The sequence below is a fragment of the Panthera pardus genome, unplaced genomic scaffold (assembly GCF_024362965.1).
Source record: "Panthera pardus isolate Hobbes unplaced genomic scaffold, ASM2436296v1 HiC_scaffold_20, whole genome shotgun sequence".
NCBI lineage: Eukaryota > Metazoa > Chordata > Mammalia > Carnivora > Felidae > Panthera > Panthera pardus.
In genome coordinates, this window is record NW_026526766.1 from 51,153,977 (window position 1) to 51,171,270 (window position 17,294).

A 17,294-nucleotide genomic window follows, 5' to 3' on the forward strand; every position below is an offset into this window, starting at 1 on the left:
AGTGCTTTACATCTTGTTGACATTCAAAAACTGAATTGTAAATAAATAGGTAGCTAAAAGTATTTAAGATTCCTACAAGACTTTTTATGATGAAATCAGTTGCCTCGCTAAGTTCTCCAGGTTCTTAGAAGATCTCAAAATAAGAATAGTTGCACAGGTAAGAATGTCCATTGCTCTCTGCAGAAAGTAAGGGACACATGGCATATATGGGTGCTGTGTAAATGTTTTCGTGAATCATGCTGGAGACTGCATATCCCATGACATGGGGCATGCTGTTATCAGAAGCGCTTTTGAAAACCTCACCTTTTATATTTTGTATTTCTTGCTTAATATTGCTTCTCCATACAAACATACAACAATGTAATCCTGAGCTAGGCAAACCTTTACTTTTAAAATGCGTTAAGAAAGAAAAATTGCTTTTAAGCTAAGGAACAGTACAAATTGTTATGGCTTTGTTATAAACTTGTGAGAAGGAGAATTGGGAAGCCTTGACACTCTTAACTTTATGGAGGAGCTAACATGCATCCCTATAAAAAACACAACTACCGTCGTTACAACAGAGAACAAAAATGAATTTAAAACTAATATAAGCTATAAAACTATAATGTATAAATTTTCTGTTCCTTTTTAAAGAGTTAACCTGTCACTGGGAAAATACATGAATTCACTGTCAAATCTTTTATGTGCTTGGGGCCCTTCTACAATATATGTTTTTATACAGAACAGTAGAGTGTACTATCTCTGTACCTCCTAATCAATAGGATTCACTTTCAAAAGGTTGACTGAAGAGAAAAGAAGTTATGTTTCTTGGATCAAAAGCACTTGTACACTTTTTCTATATTGCTAACTTACAAAGTTCAGAAAGGTGTTCTAAAGAACAAAAATGCTGATCTCACAGTACAGGAGAACTCTTCCTTGTGACAAGATTAAAGCAGTGCTAGTAATCGCATTATCACATGAGGCCCTTCAAAACTGGTTTCATTTTATCCTTCTTTTTGTCTTTTTCTTCTAAGTCTGATGTTTTAACATGGAACCCAATTTTGTTGAAAATAGAGAAATAAGCACAATCAGGATGGAATTTATTTTGGACTCAGATATTAAGACTTAAACATTTAAGAATATGTAAATCTGGGGCACGTGGGTGGCTCAGTCCACTAAGCATCTGACTTCTCTCTGACCACCCACGGTTTGTGGCTTTCAGTCCTGTGTTGGGCTCTGTGCTAACAGCTCAGAACCTGGAACCTGCTTCAGATTCTGTGTTTCCCTCTCTCTCTGCCCCTCCCCTGCTTTTGCTCTCTCTCTCTCTCTCTCTCTCTCTCTCTCTCAAAAATAAATAAATAAATAAATAAATAAATAAATAAATAAAACAGGTAAATCTATCATGAAGCATTCTTGTTATAATCGTTTGCTTCATTCTAATGCTACAAAGCACGGAAGCAGGTTGAGGTATAGTCCCTTTTATTTACAGACTAGCAGAACTCTTGTAAGTGTGCATAACTCCCCCTTGCCACTAAGCACGACAATTGTCCACAACTCAGTTTATCAGTAAGGATTTCTGCCATGAGTCTGGTCATCTATACTACTTCTAATAAATTTGAAATCTGTGAGTATTTTGAGTTTTTTCTCTCTTGATATCATCTTACAGACAAATAAGTTATTATGGGATTGGGAAGGCTTATTTATCATACTTTAAAGAATCAATTATTTTCAGTCACTTCAGAAGTTCTCTTTTATACCCAAATAATTATCTTACGCTATAATTTATTTATTGATGACTGAGTTCTACCTACTTTATTTTCAGAAAGTAAGAAAGCTGTATTGGTTTAAATAGTTCAAGTGACTTAGAATAATCTCCCTCCTTTTTTCTCAATTAATGCATTTTACTTATATTTTCTGTTTCTATAACTGAACTTAAAGAAAATCATGCTTTGGGATGCCTAAAATTCAAAGAATCTGAAAAAGCTTTGATTGGTCTTAAAGTCAGAGCACAAGAATGACTACTGCTTCTCCCAGGTAATTGTTGATAACAGATTTAAATTATATTATGGAGGAGGCAGACAGTTAAGGAGAGAGATAAGAAGGTCTGGCAAACTATAGGTAATGGTTGAGAAGAGTTTCCAGAATGCAATAGATAAAAGTCGCAAAAAGAATACTTGAATAAAAGCATAACATTTTAAAATCTAAGAGCCACAATAATGAAGGATGTCATTGTGTCGCCATTTTAAATAATACTTACATGAACCGAAATTGGAATGATAAGTACTTACAAAGAAATAAACGGCAGAATAATGGTATAATCTTCTAAATTAGAGTAACCCTGAGGCTTATTTATAAGATCATATGCTATAAACCGACACTCACATTTCGATATCGTGTATAGTACAACAACTTAACAGCAACACTTTTCCTACAACACCTTCAAAAGTACAACTGCTTATTCCATTATAGTTCAGAGTAGTTACTTAAAGAGGAAATCTCCTTAGCTTGCAGTTTTGGGCTATTGCATCCATAGTGTCTTGGGTCTGCTTTATATGTATCTTAAAATAACTCCTTTCTCCTCTTGAGAAAAAATGGACTCAATTATTACTCTATACATTCTCCTAAATCCAAGGGAGTACCATTCTTCAACAACCTGTTCAGTGGACTTAGAAAATAAATAGAAAAGCTGTACATTATTCAATGCATCTTGGCAACACACTAAAACCCTTAGAGCAAATGATAAATGATCCAATGTCTTCTTCAAATCTTACCTGGTTTACTCTTTTTAAAAATCCAACCCTTGCTGTCTACCATGCAAAGCTCCTGGCCACTGGCTGAAATCCAAACTGGGTAGTTGATCATGATAATTCCAACATGTCATGGGCGGCAGCATCTCTCAGAGTCCCACAAGCCAACTGCTTGAAGTGAACCTGCAACAAACAAGGTATTTCTTCATTTTAATGGAAAAATAGTGAACCATGACCTAGGTCTAGCAGGCATCACTAGTTAATCAATAATGGAATCATGAAAGAGTATGTGAAGGGCCATAAATGCCTCTCAAGATGCTGATAAACATTAAAGCCAGAAGACTGAAGTTTATGTGCTACAGAAGGTGTTTTTGCAGAGTGCACGGTCCTCTTATTGATCTATTTAAGCTGTCGGTATAAATAAACATTATTGATATTAAAACCCACATATTTTTGGTGTGTACCCCTTCTCTTTCATGTAGGTGACCACTTGGGGTAATCAGAATAATTTTCTGACTCTACCTATAGAACGCTTAGGGTAACTGAGCAAAGAGATTCAAAAAGGCCAAACTCATCACCAGCTAAAGAAAATTCCACATGTTGGTTTAGATCCAGGATAGTTTCCTTTGTGAGTTCTGACACTCTGGTCAGTGTCAACATTCACTGCAAAAAACGTGCATCACGTCTGTAGGAGAGCATGTGAGAAACACCTTTAAGGGGCATATATGAGGTACTGCATATTCCACAGCTACCTTTATCCATGTTGAGACACAGACTATAAAACAGTAACCAACATGAACGTATTGTAGTCAGAATCTGTACACAAAGGAAATGCCCACAGCCCAGGGAAGTAATTACATGACTGAATTTGGGGACAGCGTACTACATACCTAATGTTTCAACTATCAATGTCTGTATGACTAAATATGGTGTTTAAACTTTTAAGCATGTTTGATTTCAATTCAAGGAGGAAAAAAAAACATGCATAATCAACAACTCTTATTATACTCGTACCTGCCACACAAATAACTCTGTTCAACAGAAATTTAGGAAACCAGTGAACAGATTAGCTTATTGGGCTTTCCAGGATAGACTTTAATAACTATTAGGGTTTTTTTTTTTTTAGCTACAGCAACCATATTTAGTTATGCAAATACAAAACCAGAATTATTATTATTTTCTAAATAGTGCAACAGAAATGGTTGAGAGGCTATTCTAAGTCTGTAGGGGGACTCATGTGGATGATTATGTGCTGCAGATTCATGGACACAGGTGCAAAAGCTGATTTTAACAAGCCACAAAATGATATATCCTCATGCACCTGTGATTAGAGCTTCAAGTATTCCCAGAAGGCAATGGGGAGACTTCGTTAAAAGGCACAGTAGTGAGATATCCTATTGTGCCATTTCAGCAGAAATGGTAAGAAGGCAACGGGTTGAAGTCAAGTACATACTTCAGACTAAAATGCAATATTTCAAAGTAAATCCTTAAAAGGAGGAATGTATACCTGGACACTAAGCGATCACTCTGCAATTCAGAACAGGAATGCGGACACTATTACTGACCCACCCAGACCCCCACCTCCACAACAAACACATCCAGACACACACATGCACACACAAGGCTAAAATGTTCTAATCTGTTGATTTAAGCCCTGGTATTTGTTAAGTTAAAACCTTAGTCAACTTATGGATGCAAAATGTTTCTATGCATGCCAAAAATCATTATTACTTCTTTTCTGCGTTATGTATGCTCTAAAAATTCAAATCAATTCCCTTATAAAACAAATATGTTCTCATGAGTGGTAATCCTTTTTGGTCTCTTGGAAGCCATGTAGGATACTGAAAGATGTCATATGCTGGTGGACCTAATGACAGGGAAGTGTTTATAAACATAATCTCCAAGCTCCCAAACTAACTTTAAATGAAAACATTTTGAAAGCCTCTTGCTTTAGAAGCAGCTATCTGTGCCCTGGTGTGACTTCTTACACTTCAGTTCTGCTACTTACGACAAAAAAGTAAATATAAGTAAATCAATGTAGCTACTTGTTTTCTAAAATGAGCTTTATTTCATTATTCAAAGAGGATGCTATTGATCCCTTCTTTGAAGGGACAGGTTCTGTGTATTTCCTTCAGTACTGATGGTTTTCCACTGACTGTTGATAACTGACTTATCTATGACCCCACTTATTTATTCCACAAATTTTAATTGAGTACCTCAGTTGTTCCAGGTATGGGATTAGGTGCCTGGATACAAAATGGAAAGACACATTCTCTTCCCATAAAAAAGACTGTCATCTATTCTATTCTGATTTGTTAGCATATATTTGTAACAACGAAAGGAAGCAACATTAGACCAAATAAAACGAATTGGCTTTATTTTTTATCCTACTCATATATGACAGACCATGGGATTTTCTGAAGTTTGTCACTGAGCACAGCATTATAGGTCAAAGACAAAGCTACAATATCAAATGACTGATTCACACAGTTCACTCACATAAAGTGTTTACTGGATGTGATGGTTTTGTATCACTGTTAAGTTTTTCTCCATAAGCCAATTAACTCTCAAAATGGTTCAGAAAAATCCAACCAACTTGTACATTGATGTTTGTAGCATCCAACATAGAGTCAGTGCCTCCCAGATGTGTGTACTGGGCTTCACATACAATCAATCCTGTGCTGTCCACATCACAGTTCATTGTTATATATATATATATATATATATATATATATATATATATATATATATATATTTTAACAGGTGGGGGTGTTGTACAACAAGTTGCTTCACACACTTTTTGTATTATCTATTCCATTTGTTTCCTCAAAAAGATATACAAAATTAAATGCATATATTTTTCTCAAAGAGAAGTCCATGGGTATTCGTAAGAAATACTAATTCCATGACATTGGTTTAAAACCTTATTCTAATACCAATGCTCAGAATGAAGAAAAAAAAAAGACTTAAAATAATTTTTTTTTACTTTTCTCTCTTTCAAATATGCTATCAAATAGGAAAACAAAAACAAAAGGTACAGATAATGCTTTAAATAATACTCTTGGAAATTAAGTGATTTTTACTAAAATCAGTATGGTTTCCAAACATTATAATTTTCTTCTATTTTCTCATCTTACATTTTTTGAGCCTCTGCTTATTACTGAGATGACTCGTCTGAGACCAAGCCTTTTTAAAAAATAAATGCGGGACACCTGGGTGGCTCAGTTGGTTGGGCATCTGACTTCAGCAGGTCATGATCTCATGGCTTGTGAGTTCGAGCCCTCAGTCTGGCTCTGTGCTGACAGCTCAGAGCCTGGAGCTTGCTTTGGATTCTGTCTCTCTCTCTCTCTCTCTCTCTCTCTCTCTCTCTCTCTCTCTCTCTCTTTCTCTCTGCCCCTCCCTCACTCACTCTGTCTTCTCCCTCTCTCAAAAATAAATAAAAACATTAATTTTTTTAAATAAAAAAATAAAAAATAAATGTTATCCTTATTTTTAAGAAACATATATTTTTTTTTCTTGAGAGAGAGAGAGAAAGAGCGAGAGAGAGAGAGAGAGAAGTAGGGGAGAAGAACAGAGGGAGAGAGAGAGAATCACAAGCAGGCTCCATGTTTAGCATGGAGCCTGAGTCGAGCTCAATCCCAGGATTCTGGGATCATGACCTGGGCAGACACCAAGAGTCGCTCAACTGACTGAGCCACCCAGGTGCCCTGAAACTTGCATTCTTTGAAACTGAATTTTGAATGAGGGCTTTTTACTGCACATAAATTATACCTCAATACTGTATTCATGAATTGTTGACAATGTTCAAAGAGGTTCTAGATAGGGGCATGGTATACAGAACTTATTGATAAAATCCTGTTGTGCATGAATTTAAAACAAGTGCATGAAGAAATTCAAACACTCACAAACACTATTTTCTTGTTTCTTGGTCTGGCCTTAAGTGCTCTGAAATTGAATTTTGGTCTTCTTTTTCTTTATGCACACTACCACTACCCTTTTAGTTTATCTTATTGCTTTGAAGAAAGCTTTCCAAAGGATCCCCTCAGCACTTAGGCACTCATTTTATAAACTATTGATTTGTACTTGTTGATATGTTGCTCTTTAAACTTTATCTCAGGGATGTGCTTCATCTTCCCCATAGAGGCATGCTGCACAGCCCTCTGGGTAGCCGACAGAACTGGAAGAGCATTCAGCACTCTGAGCTCAGTGCATTTGTTAAATGACTGCTTGGTGCATTTTGCAAGCTGTGTATCTAGGTTACTCATTTCCCCACACAAACATCAAGAATATAGGAATAAGTAGGTTACCAACAATCAAAGTAATGAGGCTTTCTGCCTTAGAAGTTTCAAATATGTTCCTTTTATCAGTGATATTGGAAAAGAGAAGGTGCTACCATTTTTATTTGCAAAATGATTGCTTCCAAATTCCTTTTTTCCTTCTTCTTCATTTAGTCAGATGTACAAGTCACAGATTATTTCCCAGTAGGCAGGGGTCATCAAAAAAATCTATGTGCCTATTGTTGTTTCATATATGGTTTCACATTTAATTTTGTCAAAAAAACATGCAAAGTAATGTAATAACACCCACTTCAAGGTGATTGAAATAAGAATCAGAGAGTGGAAGTTATTGTCCAAAGACATAGAGGCTTTGAAAAATGGAGCTTAAATGCAGTTAATTGATAGTGCTGTACTGTCAATTCCAAATTCTTATAAATTGAGTTTGAGAGATGTGCTCAATATATATATGGAAATCTGAGTCTCAGGGAAATGAAGTGACATACCAGAGGTCATTAGGATCACAGTAGGATCTGGATGAGTACATAACCCCATGATACACCTGTATTTCTAATACACCACTCTCTCACCCAGCTTACTTGGCATGGTGTCTAAACAACTTTATAGATTTCCAACTCACTTGATTTTAAATAACCAAGCTCTGAGTAGGTTTTATTTTGGAAAGAAGATACCAAAAGTCAACAAACAAAATAACAGGATTTCTGAGTACTCAATTTTAAATGAGTTTAATTTTCTGAAAGCAACAGATGACATTTCTCTCTCTCTCTTTAAATCCATGTTTTCCAATGGAAAAAATATAGACACAAGGAGAAGACTATGATGATAGATTGTGACAAAGATGATGATTAGATTAAAATATAAATAGCACACTGGCATTTTTTTGATGCTCATTTGGTATGTTTAGCTACATTGTAACTAATTACAAACTTAAAATAATCTTCCAAGATACTCATTTAATATTTTTACTTCAGAAACCTGGCAGGAAGCCCCATGGGTGACAAAAGCAAAATTTAGGGTAATTCTGTCAATATCTGAGAATACAGTGCCTGATACTAAAACACAAACAATTCTCTTCATTTCTATCTTGGCTCAAAGATGCCTAATTCTGAATTTGACTATGTTCTATAAACTTTGAGAATTAAAGTAGTCCATATTCCTGTTGGTATTTTCCTTAAATGAGGGATCCAATTAGTCACATTTCTAAATTTTCTACAAATGACACTTGTCTCAGTACTTTTTCCTTTCTTTCCTGTTTTTTCCCCTTCTTTCCTCCTTTTCTTCTTTTCTCCATTGTCTTCTTCTTTACCTTCCTTCTTCCCATCCTTCCTTCCACTCTCCCTTCTTTTCCGCCTTTGCGTTTCAACAAACGTTTAAGCATCTATTGCATTCTGTATAATGTGCTTGCTCCGAGCACAAGGCAAGTCCAAAGATTCAGTTCCTGCCCATGTATTGCTCATCATCTGGCCAAGTGGACAGAGAAGTGAACTGGTGCCTCATGGAAGAGGGGCAGGGACCCAATATGCCTTCACTTCAGAATATATTATACTTGAATACAAAAATAGTTCTTAAAAATTTGACCCTAGCTTGGCAAGCCTTGTCAAATTAGAATTTACAAACCAAATTTAATCATGTGCTGGAAGTTCCCAAATACCTCACTCTGAGTTTATGCTTTGTAGAACAATCCTTTAAATTCTCAGAGCTCATAAACAAATGTCTAAGGGTCAGTTGTATCGCTTAAATGTGAGCTACAACCAGAAGCCCATGAGCCAGACAAAAGTGAGCTGAAGAAAGCAAACTGAGCTTAAGGACATTCCAAGCAACATTCTAAACGTGATTTTTGTCAGACAGAACACATCTGTGAACTGGTTTTGGTCCTCGGCCACCGGTTTGAGATCCTGCTTTACAACCACTGAGGGGTCATCACTCACTGCTAGTTTTGCAAAATCCCCGGTAGTTAAAATTTTCTCTTCAAAAAGTCTCTCAAAAGGGGTAGAAAAAAATCCCTCTAGCCTAGCAACTAGCTCATCAAAATCACCAAGGAGTGTGTTTAATAATGTGGATCCTTGGGCTCTTTCCCAGAATTAATAATTCCCCATTTTTGGAGTGATATTGGGAATTCTGCAGATGACAGTTCCCCAGATTACACTTAGACATACTACTCTTTAAGAACTACTCTCCTAGAACAAAACATAGTTTTGACATGTTTCATTATTTCTCCACAACTTTTAATTTATTACACTTATTTCTCTTTTAATTTCAAACAATTAGTCTATTTTGGAAGAAATATTCTTCCACAAGTTGCATAAATTGAGAGATCCCCTTCAATGATCAATATTTTTCCTTCAAATATTTAAGAACTTAATATTCAATATACACATGATCTTCATCACTCTTTTATCTAATACAGCTTTATTGTTTTCATTACTAAGGAGACTCCCTAAGAATAAAGAGAAACCATGATGAAAGACTATTATATAACAATCGTAAGAAAGGAGGAATCAAGATAAACATTAATAAAAGAGTGGGGGAGCACCTGGGTGGTTCAGTGGTTAAGCCTCTGACTTCGGCTCAAGTCAGGATATCCCGGTTTGTGAGTTTGAGCCCTGCACCAGGCTCACTGCTGTTGGCCAGATCCCACTTTGGGTCCTCTGTCCTCCTCTCTCTCTGCCCCTCCTCCCCCCCTCAAATAAATAAACATTAAAAAAAGGAAGAATCAAGTTCTCTTTGGTGTAAGGAAGCACTGTACAAGGAATGTGAAACAAGAAATGAAGGGGCTTCGTAATCTCATTACGAGTTTGATTTCAAGAAGAAACTTGATGTCTCTGTACATGACCACCATCAATAACAGGGCCACACATAGCATGAGTTTCACAGCAATTACACTTCCTGATGGATGCAGTCAGTGTATTTGAGATTTGTAGCCCCAGTTACAGAGGTAGTGATGGTGGAGTTTTTCAGGAGTTAGATAGTTTTCTAGAGAGAAGGATAGGAAGGATAACAAGTATTTGGCAAGTAGCCACTGTAAATCAGTGTGCCATGCTGAGTGCTTTCCACATATCTTCTCATTCATCTTCATGACAAACCTGGGAGACAGACATTTTCATTCCCACCTGGCGACTGAGAAGAACTGGAGTCAGAGGCAGTGAGTGGCTGGCAGGTGGCCCAAAAGCTAAAAGGGAGACTGACTTCTTGATTGAATAGGCCGTGTTTTTTCTGATATAAATAAATGGTCTGTATGTTGTTTGCCTATCAATTTGCTTTTTTCCAGGTATAAGTCCATGTCAACCATTTCTCTTTTCTATTTCTAATGCTTGCTTTCCTCTAACCACTACATTCCATATTATCCCAAAATCAGGAACTGAGGGATAAAATACAAGAGAGACAGGGTAATGTTTTTTCTTTTTGGCTGTCCAAAAACCAACACACTTCTCTTCCCATGAGCTCTCTGACTTTTACTAGGAAAGCAGGATGGAGCTTGAATTATTGCATTATTATTGCATGTTGTATTATTAACATAAAGATAATCTTGGAGAAAAGAAACATTTCCCCTACTACCTGGGGGAATGAGAGGGGCTTAGATGTGATCTCACTCAACCAATATGACCTAAGCTTGGATGTTTGAGAGAATGACACAAAGATTAAAAAAAAAATGTGTGTGTGTGTGTGTGTGTGTGTGTGTGTGTGCATTTTAAGGTCAGACTCGTGCCAGTGGTGGCTAAAACACTAGGCTTTCCTGCAGTGTGACCTTGTTTATTTACCCAGCACCTAGCCTCCTAAGCTTTCTTGTTCCTTTCCAGAAGCTATTTTTGTGAGGTTTGCATCTACTGCTAAATTCTTTTTCTGCTTAAGAGAGCCAGAGTCATTTTCCAATACTTTCAACTAAAACCTCTGATACATAGATCTGCTTTTCAGATTGATAGGAAATCTACTAGGACCCACCTGGGAGACTGACCCAAAGTAACATGGAGTATATCAAAGAGAATAGCAAAAGAGAGAGGAAAGCAGGAAAAAGAAAATTTAAATAGAAAAACTGTGTTTGAAGTTATGAGGCTTGATTTCCGCTCAGGTCAAGATCTCACGGTTTGTGTGATGGAGCCCTGCATCAGGCTCCATGCTGACAGTGCAGAACCTGCTGGAGATTCTCTCTCTCCCTCTCTCACTGCTCCTCTCCTGCATATGCTCTCTCTCTTTCTTTTTCTCTCTCAAATAAAATAAAATAAAACTATAAAAAAGAGAAATATCTGCACTCCCATGTTCATTGTAGCATTATTCACAGTAACCAAGTAGTAAAAACAACCTAAATGTCTATCAAAGGATGATTGCAAAAAGATGTTTTATAAATACACACACACACACACACACACACACACACACATTTCAGTCATGAGAAAGAAGAAGTCTTGTCATTTGCTACACCATGAATGGACCTGACCTTGAGGGCATTATGCTAAGTGAAATAAGTAAGATAAAGATAAACACTGTATGACATAACTTATATTTAGACTCTAAAAAGCCAAAATCATCAAACCAGAGAATAGCATGATAGTTACCAGAGACTGGAGGTTAGGAACATAATGGGATGTTGGTTAAAAAGTATAAACTTTCAGTTAGAAGATGAATAAGCTCTGAAGATCTAATGCATAGCATTGTGATTATGATTAGTAATGGTATATGTTTATAATATGGTATCATACACTTGAAAGTTGCTAAGAGAGCAGATATTTAATGTTCTTACTACAAAAACAAAATGTTAAGTATGTGATGTGATGGAAGTATTAGCTAACAGTATGGTGGTAATCATTTTGCAATATGAGCCTGCATCGGGCTCTGTGCTGATGGTGGGGAGCCTGCTTGGGATTCTGTCTCTCCCTCTCTCTGCCCTTCCTCTGCTTGTACACTCTCTCTCTCTCTCAAAATACATAAATAAACTTAATAATAAATAAATAAATAAATAAATAAATAAATAAATAAAAGTTTTGGGGGGACAGAGGCCATTCTAGGTTTTTTTCATTTCCACATGAATTTTGGAATCAGTTTGTAATTTCTGTAAAAAAAATCCTACTGAAGTTGTGGTGGTATTAAATGTATAAACTACTTTGGAGGAAATTTATACCTTAACAATAATGAGTTTCCCAACTCACAAACACAGTATATTTCTACATTTATTTAAGTCTTCAATTTCTGTCAGCAATGTTTAGTAGTATTCAGTATATAGGCCTTGCACGTATTTTGTGCAAGATTTATCTCCATGTATTCAATATAATTTTATGCTATTGTAAATGGTATTGAAGCTTTTTGTAGATTTCAAATGCCTAATGCTTTGTTGCCAAAATATGGAATTACAGTTAATGTTTGTCTGTAGTTCTTGTATTCTGCAACTATGTTAAACACAAACATCAATCAGTCCTAGTACTTTTTGTGTGGATTCCAATGGATTTTCCACATAGAAAATCATATTATCTGTACTTAAAAGCAGTTTACCTCTTCTTTTTCAATCTGGATGCCTTTCATTTCTTGCTTTATTGAGCCGGCTAGGACTTACATTACAATGCTGAATAGCAATTATGGGAGCTAACATCCTTATTTTTTTCTGACCTTAGGAGGAAAGTATCTTTCACCATTAAGAATGATATTAGCTATAGCTGTTTGTAGTGTCCTGTTATCAGTTGATGAAGTTACGATTTATTCATAGTTTGTTCAAGGTATTTTTTAAAATCAAGAATTGATGTTGGGGGAACCTGGGTGGCTCAGTCAGTTAAGCGTCTGACTTCAGCTCAGGGCATGATCTCACAGTCCATGAGTTCCAGCCCCGCATCGGGCTCTGTGCTGACAGCTCAGAGCCTGAAGCCTGCTTCAGATTCTGTGCCTCCCTCTCTCTCTCTGCCCCTCCCCTGCTCATGCTCTGTCTCTCTCTATCTCAAAAATAAATTTAAAAACATTTAAAAAATTAAAAAAAAGAATAGATGTTGGATTTTGTCAAATGCTTATTCTGTATCTACTAAAATGATAATGATTTTTCTTTAGTTTGTTAGTATAGTTAATATGGTTGCATTGATTATTTTCTAAGTGTTAAGCCAAAATTTTCCCTCCCAGATGTTTTTAAATATAACTGACATAAGCATTGTGTAACTTTAAGGTGTACAGTGTGTTGATTTGATATGCATATACATTGTGAAAGGATTTCCTTGGGTAACACCAACTGCCACCTCACATATTTATTTGGTGGGGGGAGGGGTCAGTGAGAACATTTAAGTTCTACTTTCTTATCAAATTTCATTTACATAATACAGTGTTATCAGGTATAATCACCATGCTATAGATTACATCTGCAGATCTTATTCATCTTATAACTGGAAGTTTATACTCTTTTACCAATCTCTCCTATTTCCCTCACCCTCCAGCATTTGGCAACCAGTGGAAAATAGTTTGAAGTTTCTCAAGAATTTTTTAACATATGTTTTCTTTTTTTAATGTTTATTTATTTTTGAGAGATAGGGGGAGAGAGCATGAGCAGGGGAGGAGCAGAGAGAGAGGGAGACAGAAGCTCCAGAGCTGGCTCTGCACTGACAGCAGTGAACCCAATGCAGGGCTCAAAGTCACAAACTGAATGGTGAGACCATGACCTGAGCTGAAGTTGAACACTCAACCGACAGAGCCACCCAGGTGCCTCATGAAGTTTCTTAAGAATTTTAACATATACCGATAACAAAATCTAGTCATTTGACTTCTAGGTCTTTATTCATAAGAAAGAAAGCATATGTCCATACAAAGATTTATATACATCTATTCAGAGCAGCTTTTCGGTTTTAGTCAATGGTTGGAAATTACTTAGATGTCCCTCAATAAGTGAATGAATAAATAGTGTTATATCCATATAGGAGAATTCTACTCTGTATTAGAAAGGAATGAATTATTGTTTTATGTAAGTAACATAGTAATGATTCACAAAATAATTATGCTACATGAAATATGCCAGATTCTCCCACTCTAAAAAAGAGTATAAACTCTATTATTCCATTTATATAAAATTCTAGGGAAAAAATTCAAATTAATTATAGTTACAGATAGCTGTTAAGTGTTTGCCTGGTGATGGGGAGAGGGAACAGAAAGGAGAAATTAAAAGGACATGCAAGAAAACTTTTGAGGGTGACTGATATGTTTATAACTCGACTGTGATGATCGTTTCATGAGTGTATACATGTGTCAAAACATACAAAAAAAAGTACACTTTAAATATGTGCAGTTTTTATATTTAAATAACACTTCAATAAAACTGGTTTAAAAAAACATATGAGATATAAATATAAAGTTTCATCTAATTATCTCTTTGAAAAAATCTTTTCTATCTGTAGTAGTTGACAGAGAAAAACTGTCCCAAATCTTGTTGGGAACAGAATTTCCTTGAGCAGAGAAACCATTGCCCTTCTACTAGGAAGAAATTTACAACCCTGATAAAATGTTGAAGAAATTTCTAATGAACTTTCACAATAGTATGGCCTCTTTTAAAATTAAGAAGCCACTCAATAGCTGTTAATCAGGCATTCTAATGCTCTTTAGCTACATATTCTTTTTTCTTGCATCCAGATAGCAATGATTACATAATCAATCTTTTTACTTTAAAAGTATCTCTACTGAGAAAGAATATTTTTTGGTCAGCTTAGCCCTATGCTCTTGCAGACTTTTAAAGAATATTGTGACATAGGCTCTTAACAAATTTGCTATATTTTTTATTTTTAACATGAATCATCTAAACAAAGATGAGAAGGATGGAAGGAGGTAGGGGGAGAGGGGAAGAGAGGATAGTCCAAAGGAACAGAGAAATGACTAGTGGAATATAAGTGAAATTTTGAGGAGGAAACAAAAGACTTTAACATTTTTTAAAAGAAAGTGGATGACTATGAATTAGATTTTGAAATTAATGGTAAACTTGCAGAGTAGCTGAGTAAGAGGATCACAGGGGCATGCACAGTACTGTGTAGTATTGTAGTGTTTTATTCTGATTAAGTGACTTTATAGTATCTACAAAATCATTACTTTGGGTTCAAATAACTCCCTCTCCCTCTACCAAAAATATATTTCTGCCTTTACATAAGATAGAGTACAATTACTATTGGCCTGAGAAAACTTTAATAGTTTTATTAACATGTGCTAATGTGAAATAAACTCACAAGTGGCTTATTGAGGTTGCTGTTTCCTTTTGAAATAATTGCTTATATTACATTCATCCTATAGGAGATTTCACGATGGAAGAAATCACCTTGTGCCTTTACACTTAATCAGAGCTCTGCTGTGTCAGGAAAAAAGGAAAGCCTGACCTTCTTGCTTTTAATGACCCAAAGGGAGCTATCTATTACATTAAATGCCATGACAACCCACAAAATATAAAGGATTTAAGGCAGAGACAATATATCATCCCAACTTCTCATACAAACTGATTAATAGTCCAGGTACTAAGCAAAATACCAACAGAGAATAATCCTGACACCTGTTCCAAGGACTGATGAAGAAACTATGCTGAATGAAAGTTTAATCACTGATTTCCTTTGCACATCCAGTTTCCTAACGAGACCACATAATTACAAGTGAGAAGATTCAAATCCTTGGCTAATACATAATTATATCTGGAATCATAACTACTAAACTAGGAAATTGAATCATTTCAAGAGGATGTTTTTCACACACAAAATAGTCAGGGATATATTTAACAAGGGGGACTCTGGGTTTCTGTTTACAGATATAAAATCTTAGGTACAATTTTGGAAAGACCCAAAAAGCTCAGCAAAAGGATTCTGATACTTTGTGGAAGAAAAATTCAGTAAAAAAAAAAAAAATAGTATATGATATTTTGTAAAGGAAGCTTTTGCTAAGCTTCAACTCTAAAGTGTTCATTAAATTTTGGAAACAGTTGACAATAGACATTTTTAAGGGATGATTCAGATACCTGCAGTTTCACATGTAAAGATGAGAAGAAATTGAAATCTGTCAAACATTGTCATCATCATCTTTAAGGCAGCCCGCTGTTAGATTGTTGGGCAGAGAGGCTGCAAACTCTTAGAAACACCTTGCATTTTTTATCTTAAATTCTCTTTTGAAGAAAGTTGCTTCTCAAGTTCAAGTTTTAAATGAAATCAGTGTCAAGTAATAAATGCTTTCCCTAATGTAAACTGAGAACTAGGAGAAATGTAAGGAGAACCAATGAATATTAACTAGAAGTCCTATCCATATTACCACTCAGCTTGACCGTACTTCGTGTGTGTATGTTAACGGTTCTTGTTTGAAGAAGACCTCAAAATGTGGATAGACAGACTCAGGTGCTGGATACCATGAGGACTTCAAACATTGTGACCAATGAGAACTGACTTAATCCTGTTAAGTCCTGTAATAAGATTGTAGCATGGAATCCTACGCTTGAATGCAGCTGGATCCATGGTTATGGTGATCAAAGAGTTGATCACTAAAACCCCAAATCTTCCAATTTTAAGCTCAAAACAAAATTTAGAAATGAGAGAGTCATTGAATTTTAAGGCACTTGAGAAACCTAACCATGTCCTCTAACTCCTCCCCTTCTAACTCTCTCCTGTTCCATTTTCAAGAAATAACTGAGCACCTTCTATATTCAAGGCAATGAGTTTATTTTACAGTTAAAGAAGTTGGCATACAAAAAGATTAGATGGTTTCTCCAAAGCAATTTGTGTGATTTGGCCTGTTTTGTAATTACCATCACAAAATCAAATTCTCTAGTCCATTGCTCTTTGGTTATGTCATGTTATATCACATTAAAAATCTGAATTTATGAACTTCAGTAGAAAACAGTGGCAAATAATAAATATGGAAAAATTATAGGGGTAGAGAAATCTTTATGATATTCTAATAATCCCCAAACAACCATTGTCAGTCATAGATCAAAAGAGACATACTGTTGGCATATCTGATGTAATGTGATTTTTAATAAGGAAAACATTTACATCTTAAACTTATTCCCTGAATGTTCTTTATTTCTGGAACCTTTCTAGATGACCAGCAGTTCTTTTTTTTTTTTTTTAATATAAACTATTTTTATCACTTAAAAACACCATATTCATATTGCTAGATTTAATAAAAAGAAGATGAGATGGTCAATTAACTGAGAGAGACTCAGTATTGGTTGGATTATTTAGTGGTTTAGATCATCTCACCAATATTATCCAAGAGGAGTGTGTCACTCCCCAGAATGCACAAGAATGCCTAATGGAGACCAGCAAGAAAATTCCAGAACTTCATTTAAGTGTTTTAC

At 35.6% G+C, this 17,294-nt stretch overlaps 1 protein-coding gene across 7 annotated transcripts in view; it reads right to left on the bottom strand.

The window, feature by feature from the left end:
• The window catches only part of LINGO2 (leucine rich repeat and Ig domain containing 2), a 1,147,525-nt gene that overhangs the window by 304,028 nt on the left and 826,203 nt on the right, over positions 1-17,294 (bottom strand). For all 7 annotated transcript variants that reach the window (XR_008424224.1, XM_019424194.2, XM_019424191.2 and 4 more), the window contains one exon: positions 2,751-2,909. The gene's annotated coding sequence lies outside the window, so the exon portion shown is untranslated. The remainder of the gene's footprint in view (positions 1-2,750; positions 2,910-17,294) is intronic.